At 41.6% G+C, this 20,714-nt stretch overlaps 1 protein-coding gene across 5 annotated transcripts in view; it reads right to left on the bottom strand.

The window, feature by feature from the left end:
- The window catches only part of FAM160A1 (family with sequence similarity 160 member A1), a 229,704-nt gene that overhangs the window by 91,021 nt on the left and 117,969 nt on the right, over positions 1–20,714 (bottom strand). The window contains exons 3-4 of one of the 5 annotated variants that reach the window (XM_034661527.1): positions 6,667–6,770; positions 3,587–3,725 (exon numbers count right to left, since the gene is read on the bottom strand). The exons of 1 other annotated variant lie outside the window; for it this stretch is intronic. The gene's annotated coding sequence lies outside the window, so the exon portion shown is untranslated. Of the gene's footprint in view, positions 1–3,586; positions 3,726–6,666; positions 6,771–9,072; positions 9,144–20,714 lie in introns of those variants that run through there. 3 more of the 5 variants (XM_019808868.2, XM_034661528.1, XM_019808854.2) reach the window with 3 other exon arrangements.

Here is a 20,714-nt window from a genome sequence, read left to right on the forward strand (position 1 = left end):
AGCAGAAAAAATGGAGAAGAAAAATTAAAGATAATATTCATATTCATACCTGAAATTTGTTTGGGGACTTAATTTTTTAAGGCTATTTAAGAAACTAAACGACTACCAGCAAGGATTTGGAATGCAAAAATTACAGCTCTTAAAAATTATAGCAAGTGTTTAGACATCAGCTCACTGGTGACTGAACAGAGAAGTTTCTGTACAAATGGAGTGGTTTGTTGAAACATGAAAACTGGACCATTAATCACTACAATCTTGGTAGTATGCACCCCCTTTCACACCACTATTTTGTTGAAAGCTATCAAGGGACAACTCAGTCAAGATTTCTGCCACAAAGCCCTAAAACTTAACTAAGGAAAATGCAGTCACAAGATGATCCAACAACTTCTACGGGGTAATATTCTAAAGTAGAGATTTGGGATAAGGGCTCCAAATCTAAGAACCTTCTCATACTAATGAAGTTCTTCTCAAGAAATGTTCCGGTGGGGGGCGGGATGTAAGTTTTTGACCAACATGTCTTGGTCATTTTCTATGGAAAAGTAGGTACTTTGGAAAGTTGTGCTGTTTAGTCTGTATTTGTCTTTAGAGCTGTAGCAATCAAAATCAGTTCCCTCCCAGCAGGTTTTCAAATGCTTTCAGTGAAAATGTTCAGATATGCAACCTGTAGTATAACCGAGGTGAGGTGATGATTGCCTTTTGAAATAACAACATGAAAAGCCTCCTTTGCAAAAATGTCCTGCAACCGTCCGTGCATGGCATAAGACACGCTAAATGCAATGAGTGAAGTACCAATAACATCCCCTATATACCCATGAATCTCATAAATTCCCTATATACCCATGAATCTCATAAATCCCTATACATCCTTTCTCTGGAGAGAGGTGGCTATAGTCTTCAGCCAATTCTAAAAAGAGTCAATGAATTGCCCCCCTTCAAAGAAGTTTAAAAGCCACTTTAAAGATGCATTCATGGTAGGGGCGCCTGGGTGGCTCAGTCATTAAGCGTCTGCCTTCGGCTCAGGGCGTGATCCTGGAGTCCTGGGATCGAGCTCCACATCAGGCTCCTCCACTGGGGCCTGCTTCTTCCTCTCCCACTCTCCCTGCTTGTGTTCCCTCTCTTGCTGGCTGTCTCTCTCTCTGTCAAATAAACAAATAAAATCTTTAAAAAAAAAAAAAAAAGATGCATTCATGGTAAAACCATGAAGAGTCCCAAAACAGAGGCGAACAGCTAGTTCCAATACTGAAGGTATGACTCAAGAGAGTTGTGGGACTTTTGTGACTTGAACTGTAACGAAAAGTTCTGTCTCAGCACCGTGGGGGTTGTTCCAGCCCATGAGTAACCAGGCTCTTGAATAATAATCAGCTAGGCCTTGGTGCCCCACCAACTTCATGGCTGGCTAGGCACTTCCACTCCTACCCAAGCCACTGCAAGGTGAGGCGTCAGAGGTACGAACTGATTAACGTTGATTATAATGTTAGCAAAGGCTCGGAACCAACAACCTGCTCGTCTCCTAGAACATGATCCTATGCTGATGAGGGCAAAGCACTGTTCTTCGCCAGTCTATGCACTGGGTCACAGAGGTGGGTGCCTTCTGTGTACCATACACATGACAGAAATGGAGTAAACCATGGGTGCTTGAGCTAATCGAGATTGGGATCTTACCTTCAAGTCACTGGAATAATAGTAGCACTTACATGATTGATAACCTACGACTATAAAGTTCTAATTTCACTTTTAGTTTTTATGAGCAGAAAAATAATGTAAGACTTCCTTACACGTAAACATAATAATCCCTCTAACAAATGGTACCACTGTTGTATGAAGATTTAAAAGACTGCATCGTCTCATCCATGAGTAGATAAAGGATTCTAGAAGTACATAGTAAAAACCTATTGGCTTAAAGTAGTTCACTGCTCACACATTTATTATTGCCACAATCAGTTTATCATCAAGGTAAGATGTCATACCAATAAAAATGAAAAGCGAGATCTTCTAGAAGCCCTGAAAAACTTCAGGGAGAAGAACTTTTTAACTTGAAATCTCTCCCCCTTCAGCAACTGCTACTCGGGCCTCAGGCATATACAATCACGGTCCAGATTTACACACAGCAAGAGGTGACTTATGAGAAGTAAAAGTGGGCATACCTCCTACACCTCAGGTGAGCGCATAAACTGGGCTTCTACCTACAGAGAACTATTCGGCAACAGTCTTCAAAATTAAACTGGGTCAGGAAAACCACTTCTGTGCATTTATCCTAGGAAGACACGTTCACCTTGCAAAATGGCAGACTGACTAACAGTAAGAGTTGACACGCATTCAGCATTTCTCTGTGCCAGGACTATTTGAAATACACTATACTAATAAATCTTCTCGACAATCCTGTGAACTCTAATCCCTTCTTTCACAGATAAGGAAACTGAGTCACAGAAAGGTAATCAAGGTCTAATCAAGGTCATACAGATATCCTGGGATCTGACCCAGACACATCCTTTTAACCACTAACACCTCTCTACAGGGACGTCCTTTGGAGCACTGTTTAGAGAGTAAACAGGTGGAAAGAGCCTCAATACCCACCAGCAATTTCCTGGTTATGTAAGGCAGGCACTTCTATATAATGGAAACCTAGGTCACAATGTTTTTTAAAAAAAGAAGGCAGCTCTGAATGTACTGATATCAAAAGGCTATTGGGATATGGACAGAACATCAAGTACAGTATGCCACCATTTGTATAAGAAAAAAAAGGAACGTGTTACTCTATATGCCTATGAATGCACAGACCCTCTGTGAAGGTCCCAAGAAGGTATGTAAGGCGGCTGCCTCAGGGAAGGGGCATGGGGTGGCAGGGGACAGGGGAGGCAGGAAGACTTCTTTTCACTGTGTACCTTCTTTGCTTCTTGAATTTGGTACCATGTTCGTGTACTACTTAGCAAAAACATTTTTTTTTTTTAAAGATTTTTATTTATTTATTTTACAGAGATAGAGACAGCCAGCGAGACAGGGAACACAAGCAGGGGGAGTGGGAGAGGAAGAAGCAGGCTCCTAGCAGAGGAGCCTGATGTGGGTCGATCCCATAACGCCGGGATCACGCCCTGAGCTGAAGGCAGACGCTTAACCGCTGTGCCACCCAGGCGCCCCAGCAAAAACATTTTTTTAATTTAAAATACAAGCCAATGAGCATCCCAAACCAAAGAACAGTACCCAAGTCTGGCTTAGTATAGCAATTACAGTGCTCTAGAAGTCTCTTCTTCATCTCAGCAGGAAAGGAAAGGCACCCTGCAGGAGTCAGAGCCTGATGGGTATGAGTAGGGATTAAAGAGTATCTGAACATAATATGCTATTTGGATCAGTTATAAGGACCACAAAATGTTCAAAAACATTCAACAGAAAACACACAAGGGGAAAACAACTACATCTATAGTTATGAGGTGTTAACTTCCAATGGAATAAATATGGATGAAAATGACACGTTAAGAAAGCATAAAGAATTCAGAAGAGTGACAGTCTTATTCTTGAGGACCACTTTTCTAATGTTTACTTTAATATTATTGTGCAATAATACTTCTTGGGTTAAATTTCTGTAGTTTACCTTTCCTTATGGGGTTCAGAGCACAGGGAGTATGAAAAGGTAACGCTCTGCCACAATTTCTGTCAGTCTAGATCACTGCTTCTCCAATGTAGTTGGAGGAATCCTGGCTCTCCACGGTTCTCAGTAATTTTTCAAGGACCTCGTTTTAAGAAAAAACAAAAGCATTCCAAGTCAATATAGCTCACCACGGCGATCTCTCCTATTTGGAGAAGCTACCAGCACCGCAGCTTACAGAAGTTGTACTTGAACGATTTCACCACCGTGCACTAAAACATTTTAAGTCGTCTGCCTTTTTTTTTTTACAGGATTTTTTTCTACGTGTACAAACCCCAATCTTTCAAACTAATATGTGCCATGAAAACCAAAGATCATGATGCACCTACAAAGAAATTTCTTAAACTTTCTCTTTGAAACATATTGCACTCATGAGCCGCAGGTCTCACTACTCCCAAGCCTCTGTATTGCCGCACGCACCGTCCTGTGGAAGTCTGAGACAGAACTCACCCCTGAACAGAGCCACGCTTGACCTCAGCGCAAGGTGCGTTCCGTGTCTGTCTCCCCTGAGCACAGAGCGGCGCACACGTGCGCGCACACGCACTCAAGTCTAGCTCCGCACACAGATGTAAATACTAATCATTAGCTGCGCCTCTTCAGAGACACTCCAGTAGAAAAGCCATATGTAAACTGCAATTAACAAAGGGTAATGGAGGCTCTAATTTCTGCTCAGGGGGTCCAAAATTTAGGCTTGCTGTGATGCCTTTCCAAGAAATAAGTCAAGGCTGAAGCGACTCACACGAAGCAGTTCCTCTGAGGCAGTAAGGATGGCTTATTGACTGGACGGCTGCCAGCCCCCTGAGCAGACCTGCAGAGAGGCTGTCCTCATGGGGAGGAAGGCATTAATTTATCTATAAGCCTCCAGAAGCAACTGGGAAGATCTCAACTCTCCCACATTCTGCTTCAGTTCATCCACATGTGCCTCCAGAGTGACTGGCAAAGACTGGAATGGTTTCAGGCTACCCGTACGTCTTTAATTAAAACTCTCCTCCACTAAATTAGCACGTGTGTATCGATGTCTTTTGGTACAGAAGGGAAAGAAAGAAAAAGCAAAAGCAAGAGAAGAAAAATCAAAGACAGCGTTTGCAATCAAGTTTTGCTTGAGACAAATTTTGCAATGGGCACTATTTCTCCCTAGGGTTAGGGCTTCAGGTAGAAAATGATGAGCAAAAAGAGTAGACAAGGTCCCTACTTTCCCCTCCAAGCATCCTGCACTTTAGAGCTAATTAAGTTCTAAAATCAAAGGGGCGGTGAAGAGGATGGGGAAGCAAAGGGGTTCCTCTTCTTGGAGGAATAATTTTATATAATATTAACATATATATGCATAATAATTCACTTCCATTCTAAACCCTGCAGGATTACCAAAAATTGATGATCTGACTCAATATTGGAATGGAATTGCAACTGACCTGTAGTACATGAGGTTCTAATGTCCATGCACAAGGCAAGACATGCAAATACTCAAAATGACTTAGCAAAGCACTTGCTGGAAATCAACAAACTTTTTCTCATTATGCTGGAGAAATAGCTGAGCATCCCAACAAAGCAGCAGGCATTTGGGGTCAGGTTGTACCAAAAATAACATGTATCTTCAAATGCAAGAAGGACTCTCAGCACATTGTCATAGACCTTCGCACTATGACAGGGAGGTAGAAATTAAGACCAAGCAAGAAAATCGCAGGAACACATCTACAATACCCCCCCAAGAATAAACTCAAAATATCTGAAACTTTTAAATTATTGTTTTCTTTCTCTTTCTGATTTTTTTTTTTTTGGCCTAGTACATATACAGTGGATGAAGTTAGTACACAACACAGGGGCTTTCTTCAGAATAAGTCTCCTGGGGGAGCTTCACAAACATTAATTATACAGCAAATCTGCACTAATTCCAAGTAAACTGTATTTCCTGCTTTCACAGAAAAGGAACATAGGTAAACCATCCAGGAGACAACTCGAGCAAAATTAAAGACAGATTTTTTTCCATTCGGTAAACGTGGCTCTGTTTCTAAAATATTTTACATTTATGCCCACAAAAATAGCATACAAACATTGCCAGTTACAAATTCAGTAATAAACACCATACTCTGGAGAAGGATCTCCCAAAGTGAGGAAAAGGATGATGACAGAATGGGAACTATACAAATGTCAGTATTTGGATTTCAGGTAGGGCCAATCATGCTAATATTAGTATTTATCTAATGAACTGATAGCGAAATTAGTCACAATAACTTCAGGCTCTGCCATACAAATTGCTCATTTCGAAGTTCTTTCTGTGGGAAATCTAAGAGAATTTTGAGCTTCAAATCTGACTATATTTAGTTCTGAGGGCTTTCAAAAACATGCTTATTATAATTAAAGTACATCTAAAATATAACTATTTACCTTATCACCAGAAAACCTTTCACATGTTTTTACTGAGAGAATAAAATGATTGTCTCCAAACAGTTGCCACAACCTTTCTCCATCGTGTGCTGAGAATCTAAGCACTGAAGTAAGAAAAAGGTAAGGACTGCTATAATGCTAGAATTAGGTATTTTGTATGATTTTATCACAATAACATCTTCTTTAGTCTACCATAATCAGTATTCTATATTTGTTGCCTGCACATAACTATAATTACTCGTTGATTTGATCGAAATTACTAGGTGACTTGGGCAATTCAGTCTGCCAGCCAGCCTTCAGGGTAATTAGTCAAATCAACAGTATATCAAAATGACTAATATGTTTCTGAATCATAGATTAGACTATCTGCAACATCATGGCAATGCTCAGATTCAGTTCCAAAACCTCAGTTCATCTTGTTAAACTCTTTTCCTCATAATTTAATTTACTCTGAACACAAGTTGAGAGTTTTTTCCTCCCCTTCAAGGGAAAAAGGAAAGTGACAATAAAAGCCAAAGTACAAAATTCAATAAAATCAGATACTCTTGTTTCAAAAAACAAGGGAGGGAGAGGAGAAGAGTTGTTTCTTTATTGTGTATAGGGGGGTATAGCCGAGGAGAAAGAAAACAAAAATGGATTCGTACCAATCAAACCACCTCTCAGTGCTTCAAATTCCATTAAAGGCCACAATTCTGTTGATTTGATGCCAAATGCCTCTAAAATGTTCTTGCCCAAGAAAAGTGTGTTTCTGAAAGAACAAGGAAAGCAATACATTTAAAGGCTGGAGAAAATTTTCTTCCATTTACTTGGGTCAGTGAAACATCCATCATACAGAGATACAAACACCTTACAGAATAAAAGATCAGAAGAGCTACACTAGTAGAAGATCTAAGAGCCAGTGCCTGGGGGGGGGGGGGGGAAAAAAAAAAAAAAAAAACCCCGGGGGGGGGGGGGGAGAAAAAGAAAGAAAAACCCTGGAAGGAGACTAGATATAAAGATGGGTTTTNTATGGGATTGGGGGGGGGACCACAAAGCAGAATATGCTAGCCAAAAAAATGTGATTAAAAAATCATTAATTCTGTTCTCTCTCCAGAGAAAGAATCTTTTCAAAGTCATTAAATAGAATAACGATACAAGGAAAATTTTTAAAAATCAAAAATGTTTAAATTATCTGCACACTGACTACCACCAAGCGTATGAAATGAGCATATGCTCAGCATAACAGCACAACCAGTATAAATAATGGCAGATATATTGGGTAAATGGTTGCAAAAGTGTCAAAAGGACCTAGATGCATTTAACAGATGCTCTCAGATCTAATTCCACCTGCTTGGGCTAAAAAAAAAAAAAAAGCACTCTGTCCATCCCTGTCACATGTAAAGTTCAAAGAACAAGCTGTCATTAAAAGTTGAGGGGGGTAGAATTCAAAGCAAAAATATAACATGTCCAGTAAAATTTAGCAAAAATTTCCAGCATCCCGGGGCACCTGGGTGACTCAGTTGGTTAAGTGTTTGCCTTAGCTCAGGTCATGATCTTGGGGTCCTGGGATCAAGACTCAGCAGGGAGTCTGCTTCCCCTCTCCTTTTCCCTCTCCCCTCCCCCTGCTTGTCCCCTCTCTCTCTCTCTCTCTCTCAAATGAATAAATACAATCTTCTTTTAAAAAATTCTAGCATCCCAAAACCCCTGGTTGCCAGGATCAAAAACATTATGATGAACACCTACTAAGTGCCTGCCTTCAACCTGTCCTATTAATCTCTTTCTTCTCTAAAGCTCTCCTTCCATCTCCCCATGGCAACGTAGTTTCTACTTTGTGTTACAGCTGTTGCAGAACCAGACTCTGGTCTCCTTGAGGGTAGGGAGCCCATCTTCTTATATTCACGGGTGATTCAAGAAGCACTCACCCAACTGCCCAAGATGTGCAGCGTACAGCATGTGAGAGAGATCCCGTCTGAGGCCCCGGGGAATAAGCAGCTCACAGCAGGGAGAGGTTGGCCTGGGCAAGGAATAGTCAGAGCCGGTGGGAAGGGCTGCCATTTACAGGGCACTTACTCTGTGCCAGGCACCACGTTAAACTGTCTCTGTCATTCTCACGACCACTCAGTGAAGTAGGGACTGTCAGACCCATTTTGCAGTTGAAGGAACTGAAGCTTACAGAAAAGTGAATGGCCCCGGAAGCAGAGGCAGAAGGACCAGGACAAGCACGAGGACTAGATGACAGAGAAGGGGAGTCCATCTGCACCATAGTCAGGAAAGGAAGTAAGAGTGGCTTCGCCCAAGAGGGCTCTTTCACTGAGAGCACGTTTGTACAGGAATGTATCTGAGAGTGACACCGAGCAGCAATTCACCTCAGCAAATGCAAAGTGTGTTGATGAAAACAGGACGTGATTCCCGGCACCCTGGCTCCTCATGAAACAGCTCCCGTTATTTGTTTGACCATAATGTCAAGAGAACAGTGTCATGGAATTTGTACCCACCACAAATCCAACTCTTAGAGAGATTAAAAGTTTGGTAATAAGTAAAATAATGGCTTGAAGAAGCTATAACCACTAGTCAACCAGTCATTGCTACCGTCACAACGTATCACTCAAACAGTCTAGAAAACCTGGGATGTCAGCCACAGAGATGCTGTTGCATTTGCCTGCTTACACAAGGTCTAGCTATGCAAATGAGATCGAAGGGGTCTGTAATTCCAATGCATGTTAGAAAGATGAACAAAACAGATTATTCTACCAAAAAAAAAAAAAAAACCAGGAAACATTAGCCATGTAATATATCCCAACTCATCACTTCAGTTCTAAAAGAGGGGATATATCGAAAGATGCATTACCCAAAATGCTGATTCAAAACATTTTTGTGTTTGCTTTTTCATATGGCATATACTGATCAATGCGAGGAACGGCTCATAAATTCAGTTGTATATCTACTGCAAATTTTTTGTATACAATTTAAATTAGCAAATTACGATGCAACTACGTGCGTTTTGTATAATTGTTTATGAATTATAAAACCATACAATATTTTAAATAAAAATTCAGGTCATTAATCCTTACATTAAATCCCCCCTGTGGATCAGCTTCTGCAATCTGGCTCCTGGTTACATAAAATTTCGATAGACCGTGCTCATTTCCATGCAGCATGGTTCCAGACTTTTCTTTAGATAATTACAATACAAAGCACATGCCTGTGTGAGCAATTGAAAAATCTGTGACTTCGCCAGATTTGGAATTTAATACTAGAATAAATCACACAATGATTCAGGTAAATGCTATACCAAAGATTTTCTATATCAAAAATATTCTTTGTATGGAGTTATACATCAAACTTTCTTAATACACGCACACAGACACACACACACACAAGGGAAGGCTGGATTTGTTGCCAGATTGCATCTTATACAACTATCCACTTACCTTAAAACCATAATTATCGAGCAGAGATTATCTGATAACCTTGTCTCCACCTTCTGCTCCCCTTCTACTGCATTTCAAGAGTTAACAGCACTGTTCTGGGTGCTGTGACATCCACCCGGGCCCTCCAGGACGGAGAGATTTATTCTCCCAGCTGCTAGGAGTGTTCTGGGCTGTCAGCCTTCTCTGGAAATTGCCCTCTGCTGAAGACAGCCACTTTGCCCAAGATGACTCCTTCTCCTTGAAGGCAGCTGCATCCGTGCCTAGACTAGGAGGGTGCAACCCCCTCGCCCCAATTCACAAGAGCTCCAGGGCCCTCCACAGGGTCCGCCCGAGCCTTTGTTGAGACTTGATGGCAGTCTATCATCGTTCTCGGCCCAGTCCTGCTTCCTCCTCTCCCCACAGGCGTCAACTCAAAGAGCAACCCCTAACCAACTCCTGCATGTAACATCCCCATCTCAGACTCTGTACCCCAGGACCCCCTGCAACAGGTAACACTGCTATCTGTCAGCCACGAGAAACTATGGACATATCCATAGCTATTAGAGACACTTAGGAAGAAAGAAAATCCTATTTCTTTAACCAACAAAAATTCTTTAAAATGTTCAAGCCTTCAAACAGAGAAAGAACATAACCTTTGCTAGGCAAACTAATAAAACCGATACCAGGGTGCTTCAATAAGTTCAGTCAATATTTTCCAATATTCAGTCTTTTTCTTTTTTTTAAGATTTTTATTTATTTATTTGACAGAGATAGAGACAGCCAGCGAGAGAGGGAACACAAGCAGGGGGAGTGGGAGAGGAAGAAGCAGACTCACAGCAGAGGAGCCTGATGTGGGGCGCGATCCCATAACGCCGGGATCACGCCCTGAGCCGAAGGCAGACGCTTAACCGCTGTGCCACCCAGGCGCCCCTGTCTTTTATAGTTCTAAATGACTCCCAAACAATCTTAAGAATTAACACAAAAAGTGGCTTTTACTCTATGTGCTTACATTACCATTTAAGAAATATGTATCCTTTAGGTTAGACTAGTAGGTGATTGAGTTCATTTAAAATAAATACCAACAACCTGGAGAACCAGACAAATAAATTAACCCAGCTAAGAACTTTTTCTTTCAAAAAATAAATCCTTTTCAAAGATTTTTTTGACTTGTCTGGTTACAGAAGGGACAGTAAGAAAGGCGGGAGGAGGAAGGGGATTCTCCCATCCAACACACGCTCATCTCCTTTACAAAAAAAAAACAAAAAAACAAAAAACCTATTCCCACGCTATGTACAAAGAGGGATGGTGTCCTACACATTTTGTTTAAGGGAACTCTTCTCCTGGGGACACTACCTGATCGAGGAAATACCCCTCTGATAGCTCCAAAGCGGCTGTCGTAAAGGTCCAGCATGAAGAACACTGGACCAGGGGTCAGAATTTCTGGGTCCTGATCCTGGTACTGACACTGACCACAAATGTAACCTCAGGACATCAAGACAACATCCTGTGACAGCTAGTGCTGCGGTCCCACCAGATCAGCAATTAAAGACATTGACTGGTTAGTCAGGGAGACCTAGGTTCAAGTCCAACTCCCATCACTTTCTGGCCACGTGACCATACGCAGGGCATTGAAGCTCACTGGGCCTAATGCCTCGCATGTAAAATAGAGGTGACCATAACGACATCTATGTCACAGGGCTGCTAGGGAGAGAAAATGCAACACTGAAAGGAAGTGCTCGGCAGTGTCTCTCTCGTTGCAAGCACTAATAGAAATGAGCTATTATGATTAGCTCTTTTTCAGCATGCGTCTGCCAGAACCCAAGAGCTTTGGGAAGAATCAGTGTGCAGGCATTTAAAAAATAATGAATATTAAAACTCTCTAAGGTGTCAATTCATTGCTTTTATCAGATTTATATCCGAGATTTCCAAAGAAGATTTTGTTAGGGGAAAAAAAATGTCTAAGAAAGTTCAAAGAACATTGATTAGCTGATCTTGGAGCTTTCGCCTTAGCCTTTCTGTGAGTCTGTGGCCTATTCCAAAGGGCGGCTTTTCTCTTCGAGCTGCCATTTACACATGACATAGAGAAGTGCGTCCTGGTTCCGAGAGCCCTTCTCTGTACTGCATCTCCAGCACTACAGCTGCAGGTGCACGTGCCACGGCTTCCGCAAGCTAGGAGGCCACTGGTGGCCCGTATTCCTTCACGACAACGCTTCAGGGGACAAGACAAGGCCAACCAATGGCACCGTGGCACAAAAGCATGTCACAATTCTTTTCTCCTGGTTTCTGGGTAGAAATAATCCATGCCAATCAAAACTGCCAATCCAGAGAAAGAATAACCCCGTAGTTTTCCAACCAAGGGAACACGTGACAAGGCAGGAGTCACTGGAGCTGCGGAATCAGATCAGGTGGGGATCATGAAGAATGTCTTTGCAGTTGTAACTGAAGACTTTGCGTTTCCCTCTGGCCACGAACCTGGCCACCTAGAGAAACAAAGTTTAGGCTCTAAAATAACAGCAGGGGCGCCTGGGTGGCGCAGTCGTTAAGCGGCTCCCTTTGGCTCAGGGCGTGATCCCGGTGTTGTGGGATCAAGCCCCACATCAGGCTCCTCAGCTATGAGCCTGCTTCTTCCTCTCCCACTCCCCCTGCTTGTGTTCCCTCTCTCGCTGGCTGTCTCTATCTCTGTCAAATAAATAAATAATATCTTAAAAAAAAAAGTATAAAATAACAGCAAACAGATTCTGTTATTGAGATGAAGACTGCAATGAAGCCTGACTATGTTCATGGCCCTCCTTCTTTCACATGTCCTATGCATATCTCCGCATTTCCAGACCTATTCATAGTAGGTATGTTCTTCAGTCCTGGGTGACTAAGAGGTTTTCTCACTCTTCAGGTCTCGCAGTGCATGCCTCCACCACTAGAAAGTCTTCCCAGAAGGACTTGACTTTTTGCCCCACCAGCCTATAAAACTCCAGGAAATCAAGATCTGTTATTTTGTTTACTGCTATAACCCCAATGCCTTTGTTGACCAGGAAAGAACTCACTAAAAATTGTTTAAAAACAAGCATTTATTTGGGTGATTAGAACTGCAACTCAGGGGACACACTCAGGTCTCTACCCAAATCGTGATCCAAGGAAGACAAAATGGGGGCAGAGTTATAAAAGCAAAAAGTTAGGAGTGTAGTTTTCATTTAGGTCCTCTCTGCAAAACAGGGATTGAAATTAGGTTAACAGGGATTGGTTGGGTCAACATGCAAATGAGGGACTGAAGCTTCTTAAACTGAACCCTCTTCTTTCAAAGTGAAGGCTGCAGGATGATCCAGTTGCCATGGCGAGAAGGAAGTTAAATCCAGGCTGAGGGCCCCCCGGGCTGGCTTACAAATTCAAAAAGTTCATCGTTCCTCCAAAGAGTACTGTGTAAGTTCCTCCTCCCTTATGGCCTCCCAACCCTATTTTAGAAGAGACTTTCTTCGCCAGGCTTGCTTGCTCCCTGTTAAAATCTCCTTTTACACCTTACCCAATGCGTGTCACATAAGAGGTCTTAATAAGTATCTGTTGAGTGAATTAATGAACGAATAAATAAAAGAAAGGGAAAGAGGGTTGTCATGCCAAAAACTGAAGCCCAGTTTTACCTATCATTTCCATGACAATTAAACAAAACCATAATATGTTCCTGAGAGATAAATGGACATAATTATCTTTTAAAAGTTCCTTTTCTAAACTTCTCATCCAAAAGCATATTAAATAGGATTTAGCCATTCACCTTCCCCCAAAGGCCAGAAGCTTTTCAAAGCACGTTTCTTTTTTTATTACTTTTACAGGAAATGTTTAATCCATCAAGATAGTTCTTGTCATCAATTAATAACGCCCTATGCTCTTTGTTTAAGGACAGGGTGATAAAGGCAGGTTATTTTGAGACTAAGAAAAGTGGGGAAATATCTTGCTTGGACATTTGAGTCAATTTTACTGGCAGCAAAGGAGAGAGATGAATTTACCATGCATTTCCAGCCTTGAAGCTGCTAACCTTTTTATGGCTTAATCATGACAACATCAAAAAAAGATCTGAACTGCAAAAATTACTGCATTTCCTTCTCATCTCCCAGTACCTATATACAGAAGTACTCATTCACGTTACCCAGACCTTCCTAGGAAACCAAGTGCCCTTAAGAGAAATGCAAAGAGAGTGAGAGCAGGGAGGACTTGGACACTTCGGAACCTCGAGAGTGAGGCTGCATTAAACACAATGATGCTTCTGAGGACCAGGTTCCAGGGCAAGGTTTAGTGAGATGGAGTCAGCATCCATGGATTAGCTCCACGCCATAGCCTTCCTCTCAACACCATGGCACAAGAGAAAGCCACCCACTCTGACATGGCGAGGACCACCAAAGCCCACAGTCCTAAGGAAATCTGCTTCCAAGCACAAAGCACTAAACAACCTCACGGAGTCCAAGGCTTCTCTCCGCCTGTCAGGGACAGGTCATTATTCAAGTCCCCATCACCTTGCATTTCTTCCATCTTACCAGTGTTGAACACTGGCTCCTGGGAGGGTCTGCGTGGGGAAAGGAGGAATTGCATGGCGCCCACGCTGGACTGTCTGATTAGGCTAACCAGAGTCCTCTCACCTTAGCCTCCAAGAGTTGCAAACACTGATTATTTTGTTCTAAGCGGTACCTCCAAATTTGGTCAGCTATGTCTGGGAAGCCAGATGGACAGATGGAGATGAATAATTAAGGTAAATGAGAAACAATGTGACATAATGAAAAATCCATGTGTTTGAAAACCAGATCAAACAAGACTCATTCTGCTCCTAACCAGTTCTATGAACTTGGACAAGTTGCTTAACCTCCCTGCATCTCACTTTCTTTATCTTCAGAACATGGGTTAAATGGTTTGTGCATCTGCCTCCGGTTCCTAACTCCTAGAATTCTACAGAACCTCTCATATCTCTACTGAAAAATCAACCAAGTAAGTACTCATGAAACATCATGTGCTTCAGGCTGGGTACAATCTGAACCCTGACCCTTTGCCCTCGATCACCTATCACATTAGCAATGACTAATCAAAATGTTATTGGTCAACAAGAACAGTGAACAAGTAGTCAACAAGGCCATCGAAACACCTGGCGTTTCCCATGACAGTGAAGTAATAAATTAGTACAATCTCTGAAACGCAATTTTGCTTCTATACCAGAAGTCCTTTTTAAAGCCAGAACCTATGACCCACTTAATTATAGAAATGTTTATTAGTCATTTAAAAACTGGATGTAAACAGTAGGTCCAACTGCACACAAACACATAAACAATTAAATTGCACTCATGGTAATGATTTAGAATATTTAATGACATAGGCAAACACATATAATGTTAACCAAGGAAAGCAAGACACAAAATTATATACATGGCATGACCATAATTGTATATAATGTATAAATATGCTCTATCTTGTCAGGTATATATGTATACTATTTATAAATAAGACTAAGAGGACATATAACATGTGAATAGCAGGATATATTTTATTTTCTTCTTTGATGTTTCCATATTCCAAAATCTCTATTTTCACATGTAATAACTTTATAATCAAAGGAATTTTTAGTCTACGCACAGCACTACAGAATACAAAACAACGAGGATTCAAGCAATTACTAACTCATTCTCCCTATTACCCCATTACACGCATTAGGAGTTCAGAGAGACATCGCTAGAGGCTGGCAGGGGAGGGAGGAAATTCACAAGTAGAATTTAGGTTTACAGAATAGTACTTAAGAGCACTGACCCTAGAGCTGGATTGCCAAAATTCAAATCCCAGCTGGGCCACTACCAACCATGCGAGTTTAGGCAAGTCACTCAAACTCTTTGACTCAGTCTTCTCCTCTATAAAATGGGACTGCTATCCACACTTTCCTCACAGAGTTCTTGTGAGAACTAAACAAATTCAGTTAGGGGTTTTAGGGCAGTGTCTGACACATAGTAAGCATTATGTAAGTATCGAGATAATTATTAGAAGAGCATTTTAGACTACATACGCATAATGCATTAATAGTTCACCCTTTTGCTGAATTCTTACTTCGCGTCAGACACATACACAACTCACACCTCACACTTCCATGAAGGAAGGACTATCATTACACCCAATTTATAGATGAGAAACCCACAAGATTAAGTGCCCAAGGTAAGTGGCTGAACCAGCATCTGATCCCACGCTAATGTGACCCCAGAACCCGTGCTCTTAACCATGACACCATCCCCCACTGAGCAGTAAACAAGCTTACCCTGAGCAGATGGCGGACTTTTGAAGAGTCCAGAAACTACCACTGACAGAGTGCATGGAACTGGAGAATGAAGCCCAGACAAGTGAGTTAAAGCTCTGGGTCATTAGGCAATTAGGAGCTGAGAAAGATTTCTGAGCAAAGCACTTAGTTACAGGATAAAAGAGTAATGTAAGGAAATTAGTGTGGTAGATAAACATGGGATATGTTGGAATGGGGCTTTTGACAGAGAGAGAAAGAGAGAGATTATAGGCAAAACAGCTGGTGTGGTGATGAGGGACTGGGCCAGGTGAGAGGACAAGGAGAAAACAGAGCTGGGAAAATCAAAAAAACTGCTTTGAAGGAAAAAATTAAGAGAACTTAGAAACACTATGTGCTGGGGGGCGGGGGGGAAGGGGGATAAGCAAGCCACATCCCACAACTCAAAGAGGGCCAGACTGGAAACATTTCCTATTATTTTGATTTCTGTAAATTTGGTGAAACATTAAGTGCCATTACTTATGTGTAAAACATCTTTTTAGAAATCCAACAGTAGCACGAAACAAAGCACCACGCAGTGCTGTAGTCTGTACCAGCAAGGCGGGGTGAGGGGAAAGGTGTACTGCAGTAAGTGACAAAAGTGATTAGCCAGGAATCATAGCCCATAAACATCTATCCTGTAAAGGAAGTGGCAATTTACAAAATCAAGATAAAGCACACACTAATGGCTAATGCTGACAAAGGGCCCAGGTCTGATAACATCTCCCAGGACAAAGACAAGCTGATTTACCCCCTGTTTGAAAGAGGCAGCCAGAGCTCGCCAACAAAAATATGTGATTGATCTAATTAGCTTACTGAACTGAGCAAAACAGCGTGCCAAAAATCATGTGTACTCATAGACTAGCCCTTTCAGGACAAAGCAGTGCCACATAAAAGCCTATCCTTCAACTTAAATGTTCACACTCATTAAAAGGGACGAAACCCGGCAGTACTCAGCATGCAGGAGCTTAATGAATATTACTGGAGAGTGATGACACAGACAGGAGTCTCGAAAGAATGAGCTCTCATGGTGGAAAAGTGGAAGAAACATCAAGGACTGCAAAAATGTATGTGCTGGGGCTAAAGTGCAATTCCCAGGCCAGGCCAGGCAATTTTACTACATTCCACCTGCATTAACATTCCCACTCTCGACTTTAATGGGTTATTAACCTAATGATAATGTCTGTCTCCACTGGAGGTTGTTAGCAAATATAAGTGATGCCTGTTGAGTCTGGCAAAGTCATTCATTCATTCAACAAATCTTCTTGGGCACTTACCATGTGTAGGTAATAAATGATCGTCTCTATCTAGTCTTGTTGCTAAAGCCAGAGAGGGTCTAAAACCAGTTCGGTGTGCTAAAAACCCTTCATGAACAGTGATGAACAACCCAGAGAAAAGGAAAGTGACACTAGCTTCACCTAAATAGTGTGCAGATCAAAAGGGGCGGTGGACTCTCCGGCTACAATGAGGGGGTAGACATATTTCCAAAAAGCAAATTTTCTTCTTCAGGAAAGGTATTATTCAACTGTGTCTCTCTCTTGGACTCTGGCCCAAGTCAGTATGAGGAAAAATTTATGTAGTTGTTTATCCAAGTCGTCTTGCCTGTTCCACCTTCAACATCACTGCTTAGAAGGACCCTTGGTCCAGGAAGCTGTAAGCAGCTCACTCTTGGAGCCCTGGGTCGGCTGGGTGTGACCTGAGGAGCTGGGCGGCCTGTCTGACTTCGGAACACAGGACACACTCAGAGAATACAGTGGGAGCAGAACAGACTCAGCCGTATAGCAGATTATTACTATTTTTTATTTTCTAAACTTATTTTTACTACTAAGACCTTCTACAAAAATAATTTATCAGTTCATGTCTGAAGTAAGGATAATTTATTATACCCAATTTTACTGCTTAGAGTCTATTTTTAATACCCTTGGACTTGAAAAATGAACCACTTTGTATCATCTTGTATTGAATAATGGCCATCATTTATATGAGAAATTTTTCACAGGAACAGAAAACAAAATGTTGATTTTACCAAATGTATAATTACTGATATTTAAGCATCTGAAAAACTAAAACTAAACAAAGCTATGATGCAAAAAAATTAATGCATCAAACTTCCGTTTTCAGTAAGAATTGTTTTGAAAGGTATTTTTATAGATACTTTAGCTTTTAGAGCACTGTTTTCTCTGAAAAGAAAGCTGCCCCCCACCCAGCTGCAGACCAGTCTCAGCTCCTCACTTTTGTTAGCATATACCTCTACAGGATGGAACAACTCAGATATTCTACTGCAATGAAGGTGATAGTTGGTAGATTAAGAGAAAATGTATTTAAGGCAGAGAATCATTAAAAATGACATATATACACATTTTAAATACCTTCTTTTATCAAGAACCATAAAAAAATAAATTTATTTGCCAATATTTTCACATTGCAAGCTATTTTCTTCAAGTACAGGCATACTGATTGAAGTTCAAAGTTGTCTTTCTTGCATGAACCATGCCCATAATGTATAATATATAATTTCCAGTGTGGCTACTTGAAGTTGAGAAACATCTCAGTGTGAATTAAAGTGTAGAATCTTTTCATCTTTTAAACATCTTCCCAATCGTCCCAATCGTTTGCCCATCCAATCTGACAGCAATGTCTTATAGCAACTTGCCCATATTTAGTCTTTACGAAGAATGCAATTTCATAGAAACAACTTTGTTTTCACACGCGTATTTTATCAGTTTGTATGTTGTTTGATGAAGTTACCTAATTACTGTTAACAACACACAGGACTCAGCCGTGGGAGGAGAAGTCTGGACCTCAAGAACACCCAGCAAGTCATCAGCCAGACAGAACACTCAGCAGGGAGTGGGCAGCATGGTCTCCAGAGAGAACAGAGAGAACTGAAGGTCCAGGGAACTACTGAGATAGGTTAAGAAAAATCCTGTTACAGGACAAGAAAGAAGCCCATTGTGTTTTCAAGAGCTAGCCTCTAATTTAAAAGGGTATCTCCAGGCAAAGTTATGTCTAGTTTAGAGAAAATGTCAGTTACGTCTCTTGGGGAGGGAACTTCTGTGTCTTTTTCAGCATCCCTTGTGGGAGAAGTGCTAGAGAGTGGTTCTTTTTGAGAAAGGAAGCATGTACTGCTATCAGTATAGCCTAAGGTTATCCCAGAGTGTAGTTTCTAGTAGTTACTCTGGACAATAATCCTTAATAGACAAGTTGGTGGAAAAACTGCAGACTGGTAGAGAAAAACCTGACACAGAGATTGCAAACAGAGTCTCCCACACCACACACCTTCCCCCAACACACACACACCCAAGACGCTGCCCCATACCTACACAAGACTATTACAACTGGCAGTCAGAATACTGAACCCAGCCCACTGACTTTTTTATTACTATTATTTTCATTTGGAGATTTGCAGGCATGGTACTCACGGTCCCTCTGCCACAGACTCCCTCATTCCCTATGGTCTCACACCTGCCTCACCCCAGTGGGCAGCCCACCGAATTAGCTGGATATCATATAGCTCCAGCGTAACTTGATTCCATATAGACACTCTGGTTTGTCTCTTGGTAACACGAGGAGTGCTCTCAGAGAGAAGGCACTGCCTTGGCAACAGCACCCAACCACACTACTCAAGAAACACCAGAGCCTTCACATACCACGGACAAACAGAAATGACTGAGGAACTGATCAAACACTTGAGCCTTCCTAAGAACCATGGGGGAACCTTGCAAAAATGCAGATTCCTTGGAGCCCTAATCCTTCAGATTCTGATGCAGTAGGTCTAGGTGAGGAGATCCAGGAATCTGCACCCAAAAGGAATAAGCACCCAAAGTACTGACTTTTAAGACACTGATGCAAGAGGTGTAGTAATAAAAGTATGAATAGCCACCATAAGTGCTCCCCAGGCCATGCTCCGAGCACTTCACGTGTGATGACTTCATCCCTGGAACACCCCCACGAGGTAAATACTCTCATTATCCCCATTTTACGAATGAGGAAACTGGAGAAGAGAGATTAAGCAGCATGCCTCTGCTGACTCAGCTAGTGAGGGGAAGAGTGGGGATGAAAAACTGGGCCATTTTGCTAAAGAGCTCACTGTCAACCACCCACCTATACTACACACTACCACCTTGGCCTAAGGAGAGCCTTAATACATGAAATACAGACCCCTAAAGGTTTGCAGCTTCTGACTCAGCAAAAGCCCCATGCGGGGGGCGGGGTGCCATACTAGCCCCAAGGATGTCCACTTCCACATTTATCAGCATCCTTCATGGTAAAAATAAAGAGTTTCTTCTGCTTGTTACAATTCAAGAAACTGTAGAGCTGGCAAAAGAGACTGAGAACAAGATGAACGAGCAGACTCAGGTGCCCCCAATCTGAAGCAGGATTGTAACATCTTGTGAAAGCTCTTGACAGCGTGAAATAAAAGGGAGTCCTTTTATTCTCCCAACTAAAGAGATGAGAAAGGGAAAGACAATAGCCCTAGTTATTAATAAAGCTAAAAATATTCCAACCCAATTCCTGCACAGTTACCCCAAGCTGAAAAAGTATGATCAATCTTAGAGGGTCTCTGAGGAGCAAATCAAAAGGCCATGCCGGCTAGACAGAGAGTTCTGAGACTTGACACCAAGAACACGATCCATAAAAGGAAAAATTGATAAATTGAACCTCATCAAAATTTTAAAAACTTCTGCTCTAAAAGCCTACGTGAAGAAGATGAAAAGACAAAATAAAGACTGGCAAAAAAAAAACGTATCTGCAAATGACACATCCAACAAAGCGTCTAGAATACTCAAGAACTCTCAATACTCAACAGTAAAAATAAATAATCCAACTAGAAAATGGGCAAAAGCTGTGTGCAGGCATTTCACCAAAGAGGATATACGGAGGCAAAAGCACATGAAGAGATGTTCAACATTATTAGCTGTCAGGGAAATACAAATTAAAACCACAACGATGTATCACTATACACCTATCAAAATAAGCTAAAATTTCAAAAAGTGACAAACACTAAATGTTGGCGAAG

The sequence above is a fragment of the Ailuropoda melanoleuca genome, chromosome 5, assembly GCF_002007445.2.
Source record: "Ailuropoda melanoleuca isolate Jingjing chromosome 5, ASM200744v2, whole genome shotgun sequence".
NCBI lineage: Eukaryota > Metazoa > Chordata > Mammalia > Carnivora > Ursidae > Ailuropoda > Ailuropoda melanoleuca.